The sequence below is a fragment of the Cygnus atratus genome, chromosome 9 (genome assembly GCF_013377495.2).
Source record: "Cygnus atratus isolate AKBS03 ecotype Queensland, Australia chromosome 9, CAtr_DNAZoo_HiC_assembly, whole genome shotgun sequence".
Classification (NCBI taxonomy): domain Eukaryota; kingdom Metazoa; phylum Chordata; class Aves; order Anseriformes; family Anatidae; genus Cygnus; species Cygnus atratus.
This window is the reverse complement of record NC_066370.1, coordinates 1,182,698-1,207,809: the sequence shown is the minus strand read 5'-3', so window position 1 is coordinate 1,207,809 and position 25,112 is coordinate 1,182,698. Positions and strand designations below refer to the sequence as shown.

Sequence of the window (25,112 nt, the reverse complement as noted above, 5' to 3'; positions counted from 1 at the left end):
AGCTAAATTTTATCATATAACTCCCTTTCACACTCCTTACTCAAGATAATTTGAATGCCTTTGGAGGCTGCTACTAAACAAAGTGAAAATAATGTTAAATAACAGAAATTAAAATAGATATTGTTTTGACATTTTTTTAAACAAAATGTTTCAAGTTTTCATTTTGCTATTACATTTGAAAAAATATATAACTAAAATCAGCATTTAAGGGACCAAAAATTTGGAAAAAAATGTTTTATTTTGACAGAATGAAGTATTTTGTAATCTTTAAATGTGTTTTGTTTTTCACTTTTGCATTTGGTTAGGAAACAAAACTAACATTCTTGTATGGGTATGTTCAAAACAGATTGTTTTCTCTGAGGGTGTTCAGTAGCTGCACCAAATCAGAAACAACCCCAAATTAGAGATGTTTTTACAGAACACTGCTGGTTCACAGAACTTAAACTAAAATTTCCCACTAGTGTATAAATGATACTAAATCCCTATAAGACTGTAAGTAAATTTAGAGTCAGGCTATTTTACTATTAAAAGTTAATTTTTATTTCAATGCAATCATGGCAACAATCCTAATTGGTTAAGAAAATTGACATAAATAAAAGGCCATACTCCTTTCCAACTAGATGATAAATATCTGTGAGAGATGTACCATAATAAAAGAATCTATAATTCTTCCAAAGAGCACTTCCAATTTTCTCTTATGCATTTCTTTGCTGCTGGTGCCAAGTGAATGTTAAGAAATTGTGAAAGTATACAGTCAGGAAATGTGTATTTTTGCTCAAAGTTTTAAACTGCTTGTCACAACATTACAGTTTTTTATATTATCTTCTTTAGCAAAGAGTATAATAATTTTGGAGAGCAATAGGGCTAAGAAGTAGCTGTTGATTCCCTTGTGTGTTAAGTTTTCATTGCAAAGCCCCACATGGTATGAACATCATTCCTTCCAGAACTATGGCAACTTCCATGAATTGTTGTCTAGCATCTCAACTTTGTTTTCAGAAAACGAGGTTTTTTATTTTTGCAAGTACAATACATCTTATTAGGAGACTAGTTGGTTTCCAAGGAACCACTCCTACCTAAACTCTTTGAGAAATTCTTGTCTAGAAATTTGCTTACATCAGAAACCTGATAAAGTATAGTAACCTTTTCAGTAATCTGATATTAACACACATGGCGGATCAGTGTATCAGTGTAATTTCAAAGTAGGATGACAGCTGGTAAATTAATTCTGCATTGAGAGGGAGGGGGGAAAAGAAAATTAAAACTGGAGCTTCTGAATATGTTATTCTGTATATAGATGAAATGCATTTCTTTCTTCCCTTTTCTCGTAAGCAATAAGTATGATCTCAAAGTGCATACAGATAGCAATAACACATAGATGAAGTACAAGATTAAATTGCTTTTCCTGAAATGTGACATGCCAGTGAAATAAAACATATGATACAAGCAGCTTTTCAGAGGTGACATGCTGCCTTGGCTGTGGCAGACGTTAGCAGAGGAACTAGAGAACGATGTGCTTTTCACTGTGGAGAAAGACCATGCTGTTACAGAAGTCTGCAGCCTGCTCTTGTTTCTAGTCAGTTCTGCTCTCTCTCAAGCACAGGACTCTCACTAACTAAACAAAATATAATCTCCAAACAGTTTTGACTTGTGATTGTTATATATTAATCAGCTATTTAAAGAAATAGTGGGGTTTGCTGTTGTTGTTGTTGTGATGTGTATTTTAAAAGTATAGGCAAGAGAAGTGTGTGGAGTACTCAGTTCATATTCAGTCTACTATAAATCTAACTATTATCAGAATTGCAAAGATTACCAGACTATCTGTATTTTGTATCTCTAGGTTAAAGGAAGCTGTATAAATTGTTTATTGTAAATTAGAAAATATGCAGAAGTTTTGATGTGGGAATGGCATAAATACATAAATAGTGTATCTAATAGTTCATCTGGTGTCCATGAACATGTATGATGTATACAGACTTGCTCTGTAGAACAATTTCTCTCTGTGCTAGTTTCACATAGATATACGTGCGTAACGCTTCTTAGAGGTGAACTCTCCTTTGTACTTAGGGATTTTCCCTCCTCTGAATTTTGGAAAAACTTTGTGCTTAACAAGAAAGGGTTCAATAAAATAGGTATAGGTCTTGTGTTGTTATCATGTGGTGTGCACATTGCATTCACATTGCATTGCTTTTTGGCTTTTTAGGCTGCCTCCATTTTGCTAGTTTTCAATATATTGGATTTGGGCATTGATAAGCATAAAAAAAATGCATAAAAATAAATTCTAGTTGTTAGTTTTCTGCTCTCTCTTTCAGTCAGATATACTGCATTGCGACTGATTGCTTATCAGTGTTTTTTAAGGGACCTGACAATACATGCTCAGTGGGCTGAGGTCTAATGTTGGTAGCCAAGAGTAAGAAGTCTTGATACAGCTTCTCCTTCCATTTACTGAATAATGGACAAAAAAAAAAAAAATCCCTCTGCCTCCAATTCCTAGCTGTAAAATGGGAAAAAATGAGGTTTATGCACTGAAAAAAAAATGCACCAAGGTACTAAAATTGAAGTATGCTGTTCCAAATCCTCTGGTCTTGTTGATTTCAGTGTGATAGTCACTATCATAGCTATACTGAAATAATCATGCTATCAATGTGCTGGCAATTTAAAGGGCAAATTTTGACGGAATTGTAATTAAAATTGGTATCTAAGAAATATGTTCAAAGTGCCTGAAGCATAGAAGAGCAAACTCCAATATTAATTAATAAATGTAACATAAGTAGAAGCAGCTTCTGAGTATCTCTAACTTACTCTCTTTCAAATTGTAGATTGTTTACTTAGCGTACTTCATTGCCAGTAAAACTTTCTCTTAAATAGAAGTTTATAAAGCAAATTATCCAACTGTGAAATTGGAAGCACAACTGTTTCAGCCCATCTGAATTTTTTTTAACTATACCCCCACAGTAATCTGCACTTGCCTTTATAGTGCCTACAACTGAAAAGGATTATCTAGTCAGAATACATCAGTATATAATAAATGTGCTTCATTTCTTCCACAGTCCTTAAAGCTGACAGCCAAAATGAATGTTTGTCTCAGCACTGGCACCACTGGTACTTTTGCAGAGACTATTTCATGGTCCATTGGACCCTAAAGGACATTGTTTTTAAAGGCATATTATCAAAAGGAATGAAGCATACCATCAGAGTGCATAGCGGCATGTATTATTAAACTTAAGGGCAATAGTGTTGCTTGGTTGATATTGTAAGACTCTCTAGTTAAAATGTATTAAATCTTATCTTTATGGTTATTAGCATTTATAATTTGTTACGTCTAACTGGTAAATATACGTCAGGAAAGGTAGATGCAGGTATCCACTAGCTTTGAAAGAAGGAGAGAAAACAGCTTTATAAACAAAGCAATATATCATCCTTTCTGTACCTATGGAAAACCTACTATTACAGCTCAGTTATGCTAAGGGGCTTCCCATACAGTGCCACATTAATTAGCTGTCAGAGTAGTACCACTCTGAATAACATTTTGCTGATTTATGAAAAAAAGCTAGATTCCTCTAAAAATAAGCAGATTCACCGTTTGGAATAATATCATGAAGTAATCAGCTTTCTTGGAAACATCTATTGAGCTGCACAATGTAATTTTCTGGATCTCAGAGGCTGGGAGCTCATCAGAATATTCACTGGTCAAATCACAACTATGGTAGGATTGTGCAGGCACTGCCTAATTTGATACAGATTGTAGCAGTATTCATTGGGTTAGATGCTGCATAATCCTGACAGTTTAACTGTCAGATAAATTGCTGCAGTTATAGCACATGAGCAAGCCCATAAGCTGATCATATTAATGTTACGAAAATATGACACCAAAAACTAATAACGTTCTTTGAGGCATCTGGACAGAGGCAAAATCTAATCTTATCTAAAAGATCTCCATTAGCAGTAATCATTCTGTAATATGATCAACATATTCTTGTCAAAGCAGATAGTGCTGTGCATTATTAGTAAAACTGATTAAACATGGCATGTGGCTCTAAAATAAACATTCAAATTCAAGAATCCTGGTCTGCTGATTACACTGGATTTGTTGGTTAAAACACATCCAGGCCATTTTCAAAATAGCTTCTTCTGGTGATTTATTCTTAGTAAGGGAGAAATATACAGGAGTAGAAAAGAAATCAAAATGGGAAGTTAGGCAATATAAAATTTGAAAAGCTTGAGGAAGACAGAAAAAAACATCTGAGAAGAGCTGAGCCCTTAGTACAATAATCTTCCACTGCCTCCCAGGAAAAAAAAAAAAAAAGAAAAAAAAAAAAGTAAGTTTATACATCTTTTGTTTGTGGTGTCTTATGGTCCAATTGTGCAATCAACCAAAATTCCTTCAAGGATGCACATTCCTACAGTTGAAGAATAGATACATCAAGAGCTCATAAGTCTGCCTACCTCTGTTAAAAAGGCCTCACTCTTTGGGCTAAACCTTTGTAAATGATGGATGATTTGCTGAAAGTTTATGTTGTGAAATACATGGTCCATGATGCTCTGATGTTCCTTGCAACCACAGAATTTAATAAACTTAACAGGTAGAATAAAGTATGACATCAAGCACCATGCATCTTTTTCTTCATTATGGTTGCTGTGGGCCAGGAAAGTTCCATGCATGAGGATCAAGAACAGTGTAAAAGAGCTGGAATTTAGCATTAAGAGAGCACATGATGGTTCTCTGTTTTTTGTTTGTTTGTTTGCTTCATAAATATTTCTATTTAAATAATGCTTCCATAACATCTCTAGAGTACTGCAGAATCCAGCTATTCTGCCAGGGATGTTCGTTCTCCTGCCCAAGGAGCACACAGACCCCAGTTAAAGATATAATGGGAAAAAAAAAAAAATAAAAATCTCCATGTGAATTGATTCCCCTTTTAAGGTTGTAAATGGATCCAGGTAGATATGAGAAGCTTTAGTCTGCAACATCCCTTAAGGTTAAGCAGAGTGTTGACAGGTGGTAATTATAGCCTGAAAGTGTTTACTTTGGCTAGAAAATTGCTAGAAAATTGCTAGGTACCCTAATAGCTGGCAGCAGCTAAGTTTTTTTCAGAGAAGGAGAATGCACAGAAAAAGTTGCAGCAGATAAGGATAGGGATTCCTACTTTCTTGACTGGAGAAAATGAGCTGCAGCTAGCTTTTTGCAGGTCCTCTACTGATAAAGATGACCTAAAACAGGAAAGGAAGGCAAGGCATCATGGAAGAGACTTTAGGTGGGAATAAGAGATATTATTCTTGGAAAATGAGGAGCTGCAACATATTGGTTTGCATTTCAGAGATGGACCTAGGTGGACACATCAGTGCTGCTGGATTTGAACGAGCTATAATGCTGTCCCCTGCATGATAAAGAGACTGAGCTAGTGCAGAACTTTGTTATCTCAGAAGTGGAAGTTTCTAAGATAATTTGCAGGCTTTAAGTAGGTTGTGAAAGTTTTAAGACAAGCTGGAAACAGCATGACGTTCCTGTTCCTATGTATCATATTAATTAAGACCAATTTAAGGGTAGTTTTATTAGGGAACTTGACAGTAATTGTAGGGTGAGAACAGGGAGGAGCAGACAGAAGCATAAAGAGAGAGCAAAGCAGTATACCCAATGGCAAAGGATTTGAGGAAGGCCAAAAATACAGTTTTGAATAAAATACCCACCCATGTTGAAAAGTCTCGTTCCAAAGTACATATGAAATAATTTAGTGATTTTCTGTGAAGCACAGACAAAGGCAACAACAATCAGACAAATAATGTGTGTTTTTTCAACATGTTTTTTGTATTTTCTTTCACCCAACCATTCTGAACTGAATATTCACTTGAACTGAACTGATCAAACTTTTTGTTGTTGTTGTTCTACTGATGGAAGGACAGTTATTACACTGGCATGAAGTATTTCCCAATATTTATCCTTGTAAAGTGAAAAATAGAGCTAAACACTGGAATGTCTCAGGAAATTAAGTTAGTTTCTACTGGCACAACCTTGTCTAACAGGATGGGCATCTGTACCGTGATATTATAGCGTCCTCATGAGAGAGATGCTTCACTTTTACGGCAGGAGAGCTGCTTTCAAGGTGAAGGATGTTCAATGTTAAATCATAAATTCAACAAGCCTACTCTGTCACAACAAACAAATCCAATTTTACAGTAAAAATTGTACACTGAGTATCTGTGCTTCTAAAATGGAGATGGGCTGGTGATAAATGAGATCAGGGCAATAGATGTCAGACCCTCTAAATTATATGAGCTAGACTGAAAGTAGTACTAGGCACACAATGAAGTAAAAGGAAATGAGAGTGCACTCATGTTCGTAAGAATATCTTTTAAATATCTTTTACTTTGTGTGTGTGAAATAGATGGAAATGCCTTCGCTTTTTTCCCATCCAGTGCCCTGACACTGGCTCACAGGAGGCGGTGGGATTTGCAACATCAGAAAACCTTCCTGGGCCTTTCCTCCCCTTTTATGAGAAGTAAGGAGGCAGCCATCACTCAGACTGCCTCTGTGCTATCCACCCGATGCACTTCACAGGCAAGTCCTTGCTCAGGCTCTGTCAGGAACCAGTGTTAACTACTGAGTACAGTGACTTACTTTTTTAACTTTTCCCTGATGATTTAGCCCTTAAAACTTAACCTCACAGGGTACATCATTTAAACATGATTTCGAAGCAGAAATAATACTTCAGTAGCATCTTATTAGAACCAATAGCTCACTCTGTAATGAAATCTTAAATCCACTGACACAAACTGAATGAATACAAAGGAACAACTTTGCTCAAACACTGAAGGCCAATTATTTCACTTTCATTTCTATCTGTACCATGCAATAATTTTCCCCTTATTAAGGCAGTATATTTCAGAAGAATTACAATTTATACACAACGAACAATAACTTAAAATATCACTTTTTTTTGAGATTTTCAGTGAGAGAACTAATGGGTTGATCTTCCATTGAAATTTGAAGCAGAAATTAAATTGAGAAAGTGTGTCAAATATCACCATTTCTGTTAGGAAAATAATGATGTTGGATTTGATAGATACGCATTATAAATACACAGCATCAGATTTATGTATTTCATTTGAAATTTTTTGCATAGAGATACATTTGTTAAAAAAAAAAAAAGTGTTCTCAGAGTTACTGTGTTGCACTGTATCCTGTAATTTTGGTAATGATTACTCTTTATGCGGTCTTCTGATTTACAGCTATCCGGAGACACACGGGGTTTGAAAGATCACACATAGGCACACCTGATGGGTGATTTCAGAAATGAGGCTCTCTCAGGAGTGACTATGTCAGTATGCTGCTGTTGTGAATTATTCTTTACAGCCTCCATTAAGTGTGAAGGACTTTCTTTCTACTAAGGAGTTTGGTGGTTTGCCTAAGTCAACGTTGCCTTGGCCAGTAGGGTTGCAGCGAAGAACTCTGCCGGATTTTGAGACTGCTATTACAGGTAACTCAGACTCCAATCCTTTCTAAATCTTCTCATTTCTTTAAAATTTATTTTAAAAACTCCATACATGCATTTTCTGTGAAGAGTCTTCTATAAGTTTGGAATGTTGAGGAAAATTCCACCACCCCTGTCTTTAAAGTAATGTGTTTCATATAGGATAGACTACAGATCCTTTCAAGCTTGTTGGATAAGAAATAGCAGAGAGTGATTTGACCTTCTGGCAAAATGGAGCTACAGTTGACCACTAACCCCACTTGGTACATGGCCAGTCTTTTGAGGTTTCAGCTAGTAAAAATTGCTTTATGTATATATTATATATATATATATATTTTAATTAGGCAGAGTGAAATCTGTCTAAAAAGAATTTAATCACCTGAGCTCTGACCCCCATTGTGGAGAGCTGCCTTACAAATTTTATGGCTGTCATTATAGATACAGAGTGTGTTCAAAACAAGTTGGTAATAAAAAGAGGACAAAAACTGCTGCTGTTTTCTATGTATCTTTCACGTGTATTCAATCACCAGAAAGCTCTTAGAAATAGAATCATAGAATAGAGTGTTCTCAAATTTTTTGACCACAAAGACCTTTCAGCAGCAGCACATCTGTATTTTTGGTGAAAAGCAATTTACCATCAGTACAACAGGGATGTACAGGCAGATCAGAATGATTCTTGATTAGTAAGATTACTGGAAATATGCACTGTGTCTGTGTGTGTGACAGTCTTATCTGCTATTGTTGAAAGAAGAATGTTATGATGTTGAAACCTCATTGTTGCTGGGGAACGCTTGCCTGGTATTTTGAGAAGAGCCAGAGAGTGATACTTAGAAATGTGTTATCCCAACTCAGTAATGTTTTTAATAGTCTGATTTTTTATTTTTTATTTTTTTATGTACTATTTCATGTCCATGCTACATTTTACAGGTTAGGATGGGCCTTATCCTCAGAGGTTAAAAATATCAACTTTGGTCTGAACTTCCCTAGAGTTTCACTGTGCTCAATACAGAAAACTGATAGCTCTACTGTTTAAGAACATTTTAAAACTTTCAATTCTGTTATTTCATTTCTTACTGTATAGGCCTTGTGCGTGGCTATTTTGGGTTTTGTTTAAATAAAATTTAATTGATCTATATCTGATAAAGGGAAAAGGCATTTCTGAAATTGCTCTTTTGTATTTGGCTTTGTAACAGAAATAATAAGTAAAAATAGATTGTTTTATTGCAAGGGGAAAAAAGAAGAATGAATATAATTTCCTTAGGGGGAAAAAAAATGCTAGTTACATTACTAGATGCTGAAATGATGCACATTAAAATATTTTTATACTAATTCAACTTCTTAGCAGGAATTCAGCTCTCTGAATAATTAAACTGAACCTTCCTCAGTGGCCCAGATGGGCTGACATGACAAAGCAGCATGTAGTAGTGCAAAGGTAATACTTATAATTCAGTGCCCAAAATGTTGAAAATAACTGAATTATTGAGAAAAAATTACTTTGTATTTAATTATCATAGTAAAGACTTGCAATCCAGCAGTTATTTGCAATTGTTCTTGGTAAGTTTACTTGTATTAATTTTTTACATTTTTTTAAAAGAAATGGAGTACAAAGTAAAGACATTCCAGTGAACTGAAACTAAGCTAATACAAGAACTGATTAAACTAATTTAGAGGTGTTTTTTATTATTATTTTATCATCTAAAAAAGTGATTCAGAAATCTTTTACACATTTTCAAAGGGTAGTCAGGTGTTCCAAGAATGCAAGAAATTTAACAAACTGACTCCAAAAATGCAGTTATTATGTACTGTGCACCTACATGGGACTTTCCACACTAAGTAGTTTAGCATCTGTGTACTTCTAAAAATCAAAGTGATGTGGGGAACTTTCACAGTTATTTTTAAGTACTTTGCTGGCCTGAGGTCTTTGAAAATTTATCAAATTTCATTTCACTTGGTTCACTAGTTACCATTATGGAATAAGAATTTTCATATATCCCTCTCTGATATTTTCCTCCCTCTTTTAAAAACAGTGTGTAGCATGTATGACTTAATGTAGCTTTCTCTGAAGTAACTGAAAAGACACCTGCCGATTCTGAATGGAGGTGGAATCCACTCCACAGTGTGCTATGGGATGTCTTATGTTGACTGTGTGATGTGGCTTTTTTTCTATGGAAATTCAGATGTAGGGAGGGACTGAGAGGGGCGCTACTAACAAGAAATTGATTGACTTTAGAAGCAGAAACGTATCCAGACTGTGCAGTAGGAATGGTGAGGTCCCTTGCATGGGCTCAGCTGCACCCCAAGCCTTGTTGCAGGAGGCAGCCAGGCTTGGAGAGCCAAGTACCAAGACAAGGATCTCCTGTAATGAAAGAGATACATACTAAAAGTCCAGGACGACTGTAAATCTCTCCCTCTGCCCATGTTAACGTTGCTTCAGTTCAGATTCATGCAGGGGCCCTGCTGCAATATTCGTTAATACCCTTAAAACCATTAAGGGTACTAACTAATAGCCCATTAATACCATTAAGAAAGCATCCAGGCAGGGGCTGCAGAGGGTTGTGCTGTGCAAAGGGAGGTGGGTGCTGAGAGCCCAGGCCAGGGAACAGGGGGAGCACCAAGGCCGGAGGCAGAAATAGGCCATGGCCCCTGCTGAGGGCAGCTGTGGTCAAGGTGAGAGACGGCGGGCGGCAGGAGCTGCTGTGAGAGCAGGGAAGAGTATCTTACTGGGGTTACTGGGGAGCAACATGGAGGCTTAGGAGAAGTAGCTCTATCAAGAGGAATAGGGTATATTTCAGATTCAAGGGATGCTTGCTGCTGGAATTTTTTTTGGCCTTTTTTTCTTACTTTGACATTTAAGTCTAATGTAGTTATAAAAGAAGTAACAAGCTTGATTGTAATGAAAATAATTTTAATGAGTATATCAGGTGAGTGCAATTAAAATCTAGATACATAAATAATGTGCCATTCTAATTAGAAGTAAAGTGTTTTCTTCCAGAGGATGCTTGTATGCTTACTAAGTTTTGTGGTTGTTTTTTCTTTTTTTTTTTCTTTTTTTTTTTAAGGGGGGAGGTTGTTGGGTTGTGTTTTTTTTAAAGATTAAATGAAAATACAGGCCACTCCATACTGGGGGGGATCTCTCTATCCCCTGATTCTTAAGGATTTTCTTTGCTATCTTTCATCCTTTATTTTTTTAATAGTTTGTTTACACAGTCTTCATTAATGCTCTAGCTGTTTCAGTTTGTTAATATTCACCCCAGTAAGTCGCTATTTCTTGATTGATAAACGACTGAACTAATTCAGTGTATTTTATTCAGTCAGAGTACCAGTTTGGGGCCCAGTTCCCCAGTAAGCAGTACAGCAATCTGTATGTGAGAGAAAGAGAAAACAAGGGACAAAGGTGAGATACCACTCTTTGCAGAGCCTCATTAAAGTAGAGGGGGATTTGTCTGAGCAGAGTTTATGACAAGTGTTAGCTATTGCAGAATTTACATCAGTGCACTGGAGATCACCACCATCGCAGCAACATGCTCTGGCTCAGTTAAGGTATTGCAGAACACAGACTGCTAGGATCACATTGCTTATATATCTTCAATCCCTGGAATTTCATAAAAGCACAGAGTGTATAAGTGTTTAAGGTTTTTGCCAGTATACCACTACTTTCTAAAAGTATTGCACAATTGTGCAAATAGATTTCACTATCAAAATGCTATTTTTCTGCCAAAAATCAAAATCTTGGGAGACTACAAAACAAATTAGCATCTTGCTGGTATATGTTTTGCTCCATTCTGAAAAATATATATATATTTATATATATATATATATATAGACTGGGTAGTGTATAAATGATACATCACAAGAGGAAATGAACTTGGTGTGGAAAAGGAAGACCTTCCAAATTCCAGTGGGTGACAAAGGGGCCTAGATGTTAAATAGTGAAAAGTCTGCTAAATTGCAGACGGAGGAGTTGAACTACATTGACTCTCTCCCTACACTTTCTTTTCCATTCATGAAATTGTAAAGCAAAAAGAAAAGGAAGGGGTAGACTGAAATTAAATGTAAGAATGATAATCCTGAATACTAGATGCTGTGGGATTCAGCACTGTGCCTAATAAATAACCATCTGCTGTCTCTGAGGACCCCTCAAAATGAAGTCTTACCCTTCCATTGATGCAAAAAAAAAATTAATAAAATGTGCACCCACTGCTCTGAAACTCATCCCCGGATTTTCTCCTTGAACACTCTAATCAATTAGTGAGTACAAAAGGACTTAAAAGAGTTCCAGAAGTGATGGTCTTACATTAAAGACCTTACTGATATTGAAGGAAAACTGGCTGCCTTTTCTAGTCATGCAGTGATAGAAAGTACCTGAGGACAGTGCTCCTGTGAAGAACAGGGAGAGAGTCTGCCTCCATATATTCATGTTGTAGTATTCCCTACCAGCTCTGTCTGTGCTATGCAGCTTAGCTGGAAAATACTTCATGTAAATAACAATTTGTCATTAAAACTGAAGTAGAGAAAGCTAAGGTTAAATGAAAAGCGTTTAAGCTCTTATCAGGATAGCCAAACATATTTTTCATGTTGGAAAAGCATGTTTAGACATTGAGTAAGTGATGTATTTAGTTCTCATAGTGTACTGTAAATGCAGATAGACTTGATAAGCAAAGACATCTGCTGAATAGCAACGTGGTTCATCATTTTTCTCCTGAGGTACTGACTACCTATTCGCCCTCCCCTGCCTTGCCAGCAGTCTGTAAGGCTTCTCCCGCATTCCTACACAAAGTGACGGTGCAAGTTTTTCTACTTATTATTCTTGTGTTGCCAACACTGCGCCTGTCTTTTTTAATGATCTATGGCCTTACCTTAGTGGTGGTTAATCTAATGATGGACTAACTCCCTGGAGGTTACAGGCACCATTTTCTGTGTTTCTAGCCAGCAGCCAGCATCAGATGGTGATGAATGTCTTAGGCTTCCCCCAGGCTGACTATGTGCACATTTATTGCAGCCTGAAATTATAGCTATAGCTTCAAAACCAGCAATTTCCTGGTAAGGCATGCTTTGGTGTCCTATGTCCTATTCACCAATTAGACCATATTAAAAAGAGAATTCATTAATTCAGGAGAGCATGCAGTGGTGGCTCCTGGATGAAAACAGTGAAGTTCCTCAGGTGAGAAGTAAACCCAAGCTCTACCACTTAAATATCTCTGCAGATTCAGTTAATAGCCTAGACCACCTTATTATGCTTCTGCTAGTAACCTCCAGCATGATGAAACATCATCTGACTGAAACCTAGCCAGGTAGTTTGAAAACAATCTTCATATAACTTGGACAAAAGTTTTTATTCTAAAATACTAATGAATATATGTCCTGACAGCTAACTAGAAGATAACCTTTAAGATTGAGGAGAAATAGTAAAACTGGCTTAGATTTATCAGGAAAATAACTAACTTTTCCAGTAATATGAAGCACATAACTATATTCAGCTTTAAATCTTAATTGGTAACTAAACAATGATTATTACTGAAAGTGATTCAAAATCACTTACATACCTGAAATCTACTGCTTAAAGTAAAGAAACAGTGTGTTTAAAGCATAGTTTTGCAACATGTGTTTATAATGCTATCATGAAAGATGCTTGCATTTGGAAAATACATGGTCATTGGGTATATGGGAAAACAGTCCTCAACATTCAAGACCACAATATGTACAACGTTTTATTTTTAATAAAAATATACTACATTTTGCTGATGATTTACTAGCCTGCTTAGTTGCCCTGGCCAGTGTGTCACCTGTTACATTACAGTGTTACTGATTCCAGCCAAGTGCTATTCTGACCTACTTCTGTTATCCTTTCTGGCTAAGTATTTTCCATTTCCTGGCCAGTCTATGTCCTAATGACGCTTGAGTTTTCATTGTAAACACTTGCTGTTGGGAATGCAAATTAATATTGTCATTGTGCACTTACGAGCTTAGCACTCTGCTATGTGGGTGTTAAATAAAGTTATCCTGAACCTCCTCTCAACCTGACAGGAAACATATTGTGTCTAGTGGGAAACATATTGTGTCCTAGTGCCCTTTTTTCCACAGAGCTTCCAACTCCTGTTGCAGCTCATTTCACATCACTCATGCTCTGTAAAGGGAATCTATGTGCATAAATATTACAGAAAACAAAACCAAAAACAAAACAGGAGCCTGCTAGATATATACTTTAAAGACCATGCTGCCACAGAAAGCTAGATGAAAAGACAGCAAAGTCTCCTCTGGGAGAGGCTGACTATGAATGAAGTGATGCTGTTTGCAGTTGTCCGTGTGTGATCTTATAGTAAGTGTTTAAAGATGTTTGGTATGATTGTTTCTTAGTGGAAATAGCATGAACTGCTTCAGTGTCTGACATGCAAGGATGCTGACTGCATTAGTTCCTCAAGAAAAGCTGAGTTAAAATGAATTTTTGTGTTATTTTAGAATTTCTTTATTTCTTACTTATTTTCTTTACTCTGTTGTTGGTGGTAGATAGAAACTGAATTACGTAGATAACCTATTTCAGGAGATTTTTTAATAGAACCAGTCAGAGAAGTTTATTGAAAACTTGTAACATTTGATCAACCCAAAATTACTCTCTGCAGAAGTTTAACTATTTGACTAAAGATATTTATTTTTCAGGGTTTAAATATCAGTTTAATGCTTTCCTTTATCTAGTCCATTTCTGTAATAAACTTTTAGTTCCGTAATAATTTAAGAGGTGATGAAATTCCATTTAAAATATTCTGAACAATATTGAATATGCAGGTACTCTTAAATGGAAATTTTAAAATTATTGCATGTGATTATTATTTTTATTTATTTTTATACACTGTAAGTAGTCATATCAAAGTAATTCATTGATCCAACTGCCTCACACAGAGCTTTCTGCTGAAAATTCCCTTGCAGTTCATAATGTGTAAGGGCTGTGTAGAAATTTGTTCATATGAATTTTAAATAAGGATTACATCTGAGGCTTTCTCAGTCATTTCATGCATAGTTTATAAATAGGGAAAATTAGGTAGAAAATAATGAAATTATTCCTGATGAGGTGTTTCCTCAGATTAGCTATCAGTTCTTTCCTCTGGCATTTTTTAAGTCTGGCCTTTTTAGTACCTCATTTCTTTTTTATTGGATACTGTTTTCATGCTGTAGTGTCTCCCCTGTGATCATCCCAACTCAAAACCTGAAACTTTCAATGTGAAACTTTAAACTGTAAATTATCCAGCAGGGCTGGATTTCTATTAAGATTCATGGGATAAGTTCTCCTATTTTAATTGCAGCTTATATTGAGGGTTTTTTGTTTGCATAGAGTAAATAAGGACTACAACAACGGGGTTTAAATCTTCCAGGAATCTGCTGAAGACAGCAGTATACTGTGCAGTTTATTTCTAATTTAATGGCTTAGAAAACTACATTCAATTCTCGTTCTCTAACAGGTTGATGGAGAAGCTCAGGAAGAGACAAGACAGTCAGACTGGAAAACATCTACAAAGCTAAGCAAAAAGTGAGTGAGCATTTTTAATTCACAGTTTTGCAGTGCTGCTGTTTCTTATATTCTCATGACAAGTACAGGCAAGGAAGGTTGTGAAATCACATCCTTTTTAGGTTCATACTTCCCAAAGATCATTGGGATGTTAGGTTCAGTCAGACAAGTCAGAAGTCCTGAAATAAATCATTTATTTCTCACTGTGGTATGAAAAGAGTTCATCTAGAGGTTGAGGAAAAAAAACCAAAAGTCCACTGAAACATAATGGAATACAATGCAGAGGCCCCTACATGTATGTCTCCAAGGTGTACCCCAGTGTGTAGAGAACAGTTTATCAGACAGATACTGAACAAGCAGATCCTGTTTTTTTTCCCTTGTCTGTAATAATCCCTTGGACCTCCAATACCAGCAAATTCATTCTTTTCTTCTTTCTTGAAGTAAACATCCAGAAATCAATACTGCTTTTTTCAACTCTTCATAGGAGATATATTCTATCCCAATTCCCTTTAAAGAAACTAAAGCCAACAGCATGACTACTTAAACAAATTCTTTTCTGCCCTGGACATAAGTATTTCCTCTGCATTGTGGACTACATGGAAGAAACCTCCTGGGCACTCTTTATTTTGAACATCTTTGAAAGAAATAGATGCAGTCTGATTACAGCCAATCAATCCTCAAAACTGGGATATAAATAATATAATACTTCTCAGCGATGCTATCAATATGACCTTTACAAATTAATGTATTCGTGTCTTTGCAAACAACCCTATTTATGGCTGACCCAATTACTTTAAGAGCTCATTAATCTATGATCTATATTGTTAGATGGAGAAGTTTAGAGTTGTCTTTAAAGTCAGCTATTCATCTCCATTATTTTGGACAAATACAATCAGATCTCTTGGTAATCAATATTCAGCAGATTCAGATTTACAATTAGAACAGGGCTTCTGTCAGCACTTGAGAAGGTAAATTATAAAGAAAGCACAAGAATGAAAAGCCCAAGATCATTTTCTGTGCTTACTGGTGGAGTCATATTCTCTGAATTTCCCAGCATGAAAAAAAAAAAAAAGATAAAGCTGGTGAAGTAACGCTGCTGTCTCTTCCCAGCCTTAAACACCCTTAACTCTAAACTTTAATAAATATTTCACTGAGCCGTTATGCATGTTGACTCTCAGCTTTCTCTGGCTAACTATTCAGAGCATCAGACTCACTAGATGGCTTCTCCTTCTGACTTACAGAAACAAGCCTTAACCCAAACACAAGAACTAGATGAGTTTTTAAAGGGGGGGGGAGAAAACCTTCAATACCACAGCAATATAGGCAAAGACATGGACTTCAGATGTACCCACTCCAGAATCCATTCTTCCTTTCATGCTTTTTGTTTTCTGTTAAGGAAATCCTAGCCTTACCTCTTCCTGTGTATTTCTCCTCTATCAGAAGATCACAATGGCTCAGAAAAGCTTAAGGAGTTGATTCTAGAGAGACACAGCCCTGACCACTGTTTGAAAAGGCCATCTAAGCACACCAGTTCTAAGAAAGGTGTTAAATGACTGAATATACTAAACAACTACTGAAAAATAATCACTTCTTGTTACTTGACCTCCATTTAAAGTAGGAAGATTCCTAAGATTATTATCTACTGTTCTCTGTGCAGATCAGTTACATTTTAGATACATTTTAAGAAAAAAAAATATGTGAAAAATATTTTATTTTAGATCTTTATAGTAAGGCATAAATTACTTTAATGACACTTCTTATAATTGTGTTTGCATTAATTCTTAATGGTCTTAAAATCTGTAATAATCTTCACTAGTTAAAAATGTATATAGATGAGACAACCTCAAAAAACTGTGATGTAGATTCTCTCTAGGGTTGTTAAACTGAATATATCAAAACCAGTATATTTTTTTGTTGTTGTATTTTATGTTTCTCTGAATTTGTTCAGTAACAGTTTCTCGCATAAAAATAAATAGATAAATAAATAAATAAACCTACCAGTTGGTTTAAAGCCATGGCCACATTTACATCAAATGTAATGTCTCTGATCACAGTCGCAACTGGGCAACCCATGAGTCCTGACCCCAAGGGATAATCCAGTCAATGTGTGTGTGCAAATAAACTGAAAGGCACTCTAGCAACACATGCACACACATGCTCCAGATCCCATCATGATGAGTTCTCATAATGAGTCAGATCATGCACAGAGGGCTTTGAAGTTTTTTGCTAAAGAAGTAACTGTTTTTTTCAGCTACCAGTAACTTCATTTGACAGCCATAAAGTTCCTACTTTGTCGTGATTTGGGACAGCATTGCTCCAGTGACTTGAAAACATGACAATGAATTGTAACATGTAGCAATTCAAAATACTTTTAAGATCTCAGTATAGAGGTGATTAAAATAGCGAGCTAAAAATATGAGAGAAATCAGTGTGTGTTTAACAATACCTTCTAAAAAGCCAGCCTTATATAATGCTGGGCTGTCACAAGCTTCTTGTAAGCAGTGACATTTAAAGAAAAGCTCTGTCCATCTCTCTTCCCATTTACCCTGCAGAATGCTTGCTTTTCCCCTTGCCCTTTTCAATCATCTGGCATTAATAAAATAAAAGAAAAGTAGTGAAAAATGCATAGTAGAAGAAGAGAAGTTTGTAATCCCAGTTTCCAATGATGAGTTAATACAAGAAAGTCTCTACATTATAAATTATAATTTATTTTTAGAAATTCTAAGATAATTTTGTCATTGGCCACATTAGCAGTTCAGCATTCTCCTATAGGAATATTATGATGCACAGGTTTCTGGAGGCAATCAATAAATGCAGCCCTACTTGAAAAGCATGTTGGACAGGAGGACTTCCAGAGGTCCCTTCCAACCTCAACCATTCCGTGATTCTGCAATATATGGACTGCTGAAAAAGGGAAATTAATTGATGGTATCCAACATTAATAACAAATATAGATGATTGCAATTTTAAAACAAAATGTCCCCTTTCCATTTAAATTTCATGAATGGCCTAAATTTTAGAGTTTAAGCAACCTCTGTATATAGCATGCTTACAAAGTGTAGGGCTATTTAAAAAGATTGTAATATCATAAAATGTTTCATTTTGAAGGTAGATTTGCCCCAGAATAAATCATGTAATTTGACTTAATTATACAGAATGAGGGCTTACTGTTATTATCTGATTATTAACCCCCACGTGAATTATTTACATCTCAGTCTTGAGTAATCAGCATAATGACTACCTGCCTGTTGTGGTAATAATTAAGTAGAAAAGCCAGCAACAAAATAATGAGGTTTTTAATATTCTTTTTAGGTCAGATATAATGAGCGTGAAGTGTAATAGTGGGTCTTGAATATAATGCAATTGAGATTAATTTTTAAGAGGCCTAATTTTCTTCACTTAGATTTTTTTTTTCTTTTTTGTTAAGGGGAAGCTACAAATTTTTAGGAGCAAAATAAACTAAAAGGTCTGATTATAATGCATAGGACTTGCATGCTTCACATCACGATATGCCTGAAGATGTAGAGATTACTTGCACTTGAGCCGTGCTTATGCAAGTATACACACACATGCTTAACACTGCACGCTACCCAGCAAGTCCTCGTTGGTGTGAAATGTCACCATTTCAGTTGGTGGCACCTCAGCAATCTGTACCAACTAATGAGTAACATTGGGAGACAATTTTTGAAATCAATGAGTTTATTCATTTTCAGATTTTTTCCAGCCAGATGAAGTTATGGATGTCCAATGTTTATTCAGGTGAGGGTGACACTTTTTAGATTAATATCAGAATAATATCATATAGGGCTGGTTCAGGTTGCAGAGAGGTCTCCAAAGTGAAATGACCGGATTTTGCTGTCTGTGGGCATTGGAAATTAGAATCAATATTTCTCTAAGAAATTTACTGTGGGGTGCTAGTACAGCAAATGGCTCTGATATGAAAATACTGAAGCATGAGCTCATTTTCACTTGAGTAGTCCTGTGGGACTAACATCTCAAATTCATCTGGAATTCTAGAACTGGTATGCAGTCTGGAGTATTACTTATAAGGGTTGGTTTTGCCAGCATATTAAACCATTGCTGTATTGCATTAATTTTCTGCAATTAATCCCAAATTATAGATTTTTAACTATCATTTCTTAGTACATTCCACTTTATTCTCAGTGTTGACATTGTGGTGAGCATATAATAGGCAATAAATGATAAAGCAACTGACTGTATAAAACAGTTGCTTTTAGAACACCAGTGGCTTTTTGTTTGTTTTGTTTTCTCTGAGCTTCCTGAATTTAGTTTATAATTAACTGTCTACTTTGCATTTGAAGACAAGTCAAAGCAATACATTCAAGCTGCATTACGGATATATAAAGAAAGACTCTGTTCTTGGTAATGAGGTACCCTGATAGTGCATCCCAAGTATGCTGGCACTATTTGCTACTTTCTTAATAAGTAGTCTTAGATAAGTATTATACTTTTCTTAGATAAGTATATATATACATTTCTTTCTTTCCTGAGAGAACTCTTTTTAGGTTTTCTAGATTTATCTGTATCAGTTTTGAAATCATACCTCATGTTTTCATTTCAACATTTCAAACATATTCACATTAATTATATTAATTATGTTTCTGTTTAAAATCCCCCATTGCTGTTGGTTAGTTCAGGCTCACAGACTATGGTAGACCCATGCTAATTATTTACAAATGTTTCCTCTGTGAAAGGAAAAAAGTAAGTATCAAACATAAATCATTGATGACAGTCTTTCATAAGATTCAAAAATCAAAATCTTCTTTGTTTCATTAGAACACCTTCATAAAGGATAAAAGGGAGAAAACTAAGCTATCTGTGGGTTAATAACATAAAGGCTTTAGTATTCTTACTTCATTTTGATTCTGACCCCTTTTAAACATTGATTGATTGTGATCATTTTCAAAATCTGCTCTGAACCATCTCTTTCATCAGTGCTCTGAATGCTAGATGAAATTCAGCAAGTCCAATACCAGTTCTCCCTTGAGGGTTTTCTCATCTGGTTTTGTTCTTTGTCTTTTTGTGTAATTTAATTTGTGTATTAAAGGTCAACATGTTTTATTTCTCTACTGATGGGCATTTTGGTATGTTTTTGTTTTCTAGTGGAGAATATTACTGAAGAGTCAGCTCTGCAGTAAGTAACATAATCAGTCTGTGATAATTACAACAAGGCTGGTGAGGCCGATCCAAAGGTTATTGCGTGGTTGAGGCCAAAAGGAGGAACAAAAGTTATTTGATGTATATGTTAAGGAATATGCACCACCAGGTTATTATAAAGTCCTCTGATGTTGCAAATACTTGTGTGTATTTAACTTTACAAGTATGAGTAATTCATTGATGGTAATGAACCTACTTGTGTCCACTTCAGATTAAGAGTTTGCTTATCCAGGAATGAAAGTTTATTACTTCGGTCACAGTACAGTTCCTCAGAAAGAATGTTTTAACTTGCTTTTCATATTTCAGTACAGTGATCCTTGCATAAGTCCTTTATGAGAAGACCTGTCTTTAAACAGAAGGTAATTGTGTCCCCTCCTTTTGATGGATGCATGTTTTACTACCATGATATTTTAAACCTTCTGTTAGTGGTTTTTAAGCAAAGTAGACAGAGATGCTCAATAAAGAAAAATACTGTGCTCTAACAGTGTTTTTAAAGGAGATCACTCTACATGATGTGTGAATGCTTGAAGGAGAGAGAGAGTGTAGGCAAAGAAGAAAGTAATAATTTTTACTTTTTAATCCTATTTTTTTTAAATATGTTGTTAAAGATGAAAATGTTTGCAGAAAAGATTAAACACCACCAAAGCTTCAGTAGATGAAGCTAATGTTTAAGACTATCATTTGAATACTTTTTTTTTTTTTTTTAAGTATAGGTCTGTCAGCTAAATATAGTTCAGATTTTTACATTTTTATAGACCATGTGAGTTCCCTGCAGGCACACTGTGTCTTTTCAGTGATTTATATGGTTTGAATTATAGGGGATGATAAGCATTTGCTGTTCAATAGTGTAGTTAATGCTCAGCCCCCTGGGTAACAGAGCAGTGAAGCATTTACTACTCAGTGGTAGTTCTGCAACAATCAGCAGCAGTGTGACTCTATCACAGTAAATTTACATCGGTACACTTCATCCTCAGGGAGTTGAACATCCACTCAGTGAAAACAACTAGAACGGACATTTTCCAGTTCTTTTGGATGACACAACTGGAAAAGTTTACTGTTGTAAGTGAATCGGAAACAGAAATCACAGATGGTACAACATGAAAATTATCCAGATCTTATTTTCTCTCCTTTTTTTCTCCAGCATTAAAAAAATAAATAAATGCTCGGACTGGAAAGTTTTTGGAAAGCTGAAAGTTGCAAAACATGCAGCATTGGCAGACCCACCGCCGTTCTGGTGCAGATGCCAAAGGCTCTGGGCCTTTCACTCCCATTATTAGAGGGAACCTCCTCTCTCAGGTACTTGCTTTATAATGCTTCTGTTCCTGTGACTGTGATGAGAAAATAGCAAGGGTTGTGTGAGTGAAGCAATAATAGCACTTCTCTTGCAAGATATTTTTCTTCAGTAGGCAAGAAAACATTTTATAAAGGAAGCCAGTATCATCTTCATGTAAAAAATGGGGAAGCTTGAAGCAAAAAGAGGTTCCAGGAGTTGGCCACAGTCCTTCAGCAAGACTGTGACAGAGTAAAAATACATCTGAGGTTCCCCAAGTGTCTGCTTAATGTTTTAACCGCTGCAGTCGATGCAGCCCTCTCTCTATAAAATGCATCTGGAAGCCTCAGGCTGCAGTACAGCCTGCAGCTAGAATAAGGACTGACAGAGTACATTCTTCTCTTGTAAGATATGAAAGATGAGGCAAAGGAATCTGCAGCAGGCAAGATGAGCTTCAGACTAGAAAACAGCGGGAAAGTGCAAAGTAGGATTTTCATAAGCACTCCATCGCCAAGGATGCCACTGTGATTGTGAGAAAAGAAGAATGCAGTGAAACGAAGAGGTGTAACCCTGCTTTGGTGACAGAGAATCTGTAGGTAGTGACCATTAAACCTACACTGCATTTTTAAGCCTGACGTGGTCATACAGTAGAGAAACAGCAAATATAAATGTAGGCACCTCAGTGCAAGTCTTGGGGCAAGCAGATCTCTGCATGCATACATTTAGTTTTACAGCACCAGAGTGCCCAACAGGTTGTCTGCAAGAAGGCTTCATCTGAGAAGCAAGTCAAGTTTCCCAAAGGCACTTGTGGTATGCTTTGTGCTTGCCTGCCTGCCACAGTACTGAAACAGCATAAGGACATTGTGAAGAGCCTCAGTAAAGCCAATGTTGACAGGCAAGCAGAGAAGACTGAGGAAAAAAAAAAAAAAAAAAAAAAAAAAAACATGATTTGTGTTAAGTTGCGGATACAGAGCTGCTGACATGTCTTGGCAGTGGTAAGAATGTAACCCTACCCTTTAGTTGTTAACAATTAAAAAGCAGCTTGATGGCATTGGAATTGGAATTGTTTTGGATTCAGCAAAAAATAATTAAAATTTGCAAAGCTTTCAAAGAGCAGAAATATGATAAATAATGGGGGTAATAATTATAATAAGAAGAAATGGATAGACTGAGAATCGTGACAAAATCCCAGAAGAGCAGTTCCAGTCAGTGCTCCGGTGGGCACGCATCTGCTCGTTGCCATCAGCAAGCATGAGCATCATTCCCCAACACCCAGCCTGCATCCGACCTTAAAGCCTGTGGACAGTCAGATAATAATGTGAAGAGGACCATGTACTTGCATGGAGCCTGAAATAACCTATAGAAATGGCAGAGATAAATCTTACCTGGTAAAAACACCTAGCCTCTTCGGTCACTCTGGTCCAGAAAATAAAAATTACGTTCCAGGTCTAGAAGGAACTCTAAGTTTAAAACTGTGAAATGGAAGGAAAAAAAAAAAAAAAGGAACTGAATAAAATCAAAAAGATAAATGAAAATGTCACACTTCCTTCGAAGAGAAGATGAAGGAGCACTAAACTAATAGCAAACCAGCTTACTCTGAGGCAGAATAATATTCTCAGCAGCTTCAGGGTTCATGTAACTGACCTAAAGCTAAAAGACAGGTCTCTTGGGAAGAATGATAGCAGTATCTGAATAATTTCAGTAGTGATATCAGAAGGAAATTGAGAATAATGAAGGATTTATTACGTCAAGATTCAGAATATGTGGTCTCAAAAATAAGAGAGGAGCAGCTGTGGAAGGAAGATACAGTATTAATGTAAGTCTCGGTGCAGATGTATGTAGTACAAAGAATCTGTATGGCTTTATCTCTGATAAAGCATTTACCTGTGCTGTTACCTCAGTCTTCTTTCCTGTATCATGGTATGCCTAAGGCAATCAGAGTGAGCTGAGGCATAATGTGGAGTTACACAGTGCAAATAAAGGTGAGGATGTAGCACAGAGCATCTATTAGAAGTGACAGTGTGTATGATTGAAAGAATGAATATCTTCAACTGAAAGGAAAAAAATATTTCTTTAAACTTTGTGCAACTGAGACAGAAATCATTGATTCAATCGGAACAACACTATACCAGATCACTTTTATAAGCTCTTTCCAGAGCAAAAATCACATATGGAAACAGTTGTGGATAACGTGCTGCAAAACACATTCCAGGGAATAATCCCATGCTGGCAGAGATTGAACTAGACAGTTTAATAAGACTTCCATCCCTAATTTCTCTCTGCCTATGATTCTTTAAGATAAAGCCACATAATTTGATGTTGTTTATAGCTTTGGAAATATCCAATACCTTCTGATTTACAGCTTGGCCTGTGTGTAACAAAGTCCAGGTTGCTTGAGGAAGAAAGACACCCTAATCATAACAGCAAGTTTCAGATATTACATTGTCAACTCCAGACCCTCATTCCTATTTATTTATTAGTTTGCTTGTTTACTTACTATATCTCTGGAATTAAATATACTGATAGGAAATATCAGCAGTGGCCAGCCTCCCCTGGAGCTTTTAGTAAATCCTCATATTTAGAAAGGGTAGAACAGTGTTGTGGTTTAGCCCGGCTGGCAGCCAAACACCACACAGCCGTTCGCTCACCCTCCCCCCTCCCTCTCCGGGATGGGGGAGAGAAACAGGAAAGTGAAGTCTGTGAGTTGAGATAAAGACAGTTTATTAAGACAGGGAAAAGAATAACAATAATAATAATAATAATAATAATAATAGTAATAGTAATAATGTGTACGAAATAAGTGATGCACAATGCAATTGCTCACCACCCGTTGACCGATGCCCAGCCTACTCCTGAGCAGCTGGCCCCCCCCTCCACCCCAGCTAGCCACCCCTATATATTGTTCAGCATGACGTCAGATGGTATGGAATACCCCTTTGGCCAGTTTGGGTCAGCTGTCCTGGGTCTGTCCCCTCCCAGCTCCTGCTGCATCCCTAGCCTGCTCGCTAGCAGGACAGAGAGAGGCTGAAAAGTCCTTGGCTTGGTGTAAGCACTGCTCTACAACAATTAAAACATCAGCATGTTATCAGCGCTCTTCTCATTCTAATCCAAAACATAGCACCCTGCCAGCTACTAGGAGGAAAATTAACTCTGTCCTAACTGAAACCAGGACAGATATCCACCCCTTATTCCATACCATTTATGTCATGCTCAGGTTACACTCTTTCCAATACCTTCTAACTAATCACCATTTTCATCTATGATATATAGCAACCATGGTAGTGATGACATACAGTGTTATATGATAATTAACATACTACAATTCAACTCATGGGCTATTCTCACCCAGTATTAGGTCCCCTTGAGGTACACACCGAACCTCCCCATTCTTTTGCATTACCCACCAAGTGCATCCAGGTCCCTGGGCAAAAGCAATCCCATGAATGGGCTTGCCTTTTCCTGAGGCAGGAGTAGCCCAGACTGTCTTACCCAGCATGTTTCTTACGTGCACTACAGGAACTTTATCCCCTTCTACAGTGCGTAACAGGTTTGATTGGGCAGGTCCAGCTCGGTTGGCAGATCCTCTAGTATTGACTAACCAGGTGGCCTTTGCCAAATGTGTTTCCCAATTATTGAATGTCCCAGCACCCATTGCTTTCAGTGTAGTCTTTAACAGTCCATTGTATCGTTCAACTTTCCC

The 25,112-nt window shown here is 36.5% G+C and overlaps 1 long non-coding RNA gene across 2 annotated transcripts; it reads left to right on the top strand.

Annotated features, from left to right (window-relative positions):
* Positions 1 to 7,378: 7,378 nt before the first annotated feature.
* On the top strand, positions 7,379 to 22,227 carry LOC118247263 (uncharacterized). 2 transcript variants are annotated; one of them, XR_004778323.2, is made up of 3 exons: positions 7,379 to 7,472; positions 14,918 to 14,985; positions 20,089 to 22,227. It is a non-coding gene; the product is annotated as an uncharacterized LOC118247263 (long non-coding RNA). The 2 variants fall into 2 exon arrangements; XR_004778324.2 differs by lacking the exon at positions 7,379 to 7,472 and adding an exon at positions 10,531 to 10,860.
* Positions 22,228 to 25,112: the final 2,885 nt, after the last annotated feature.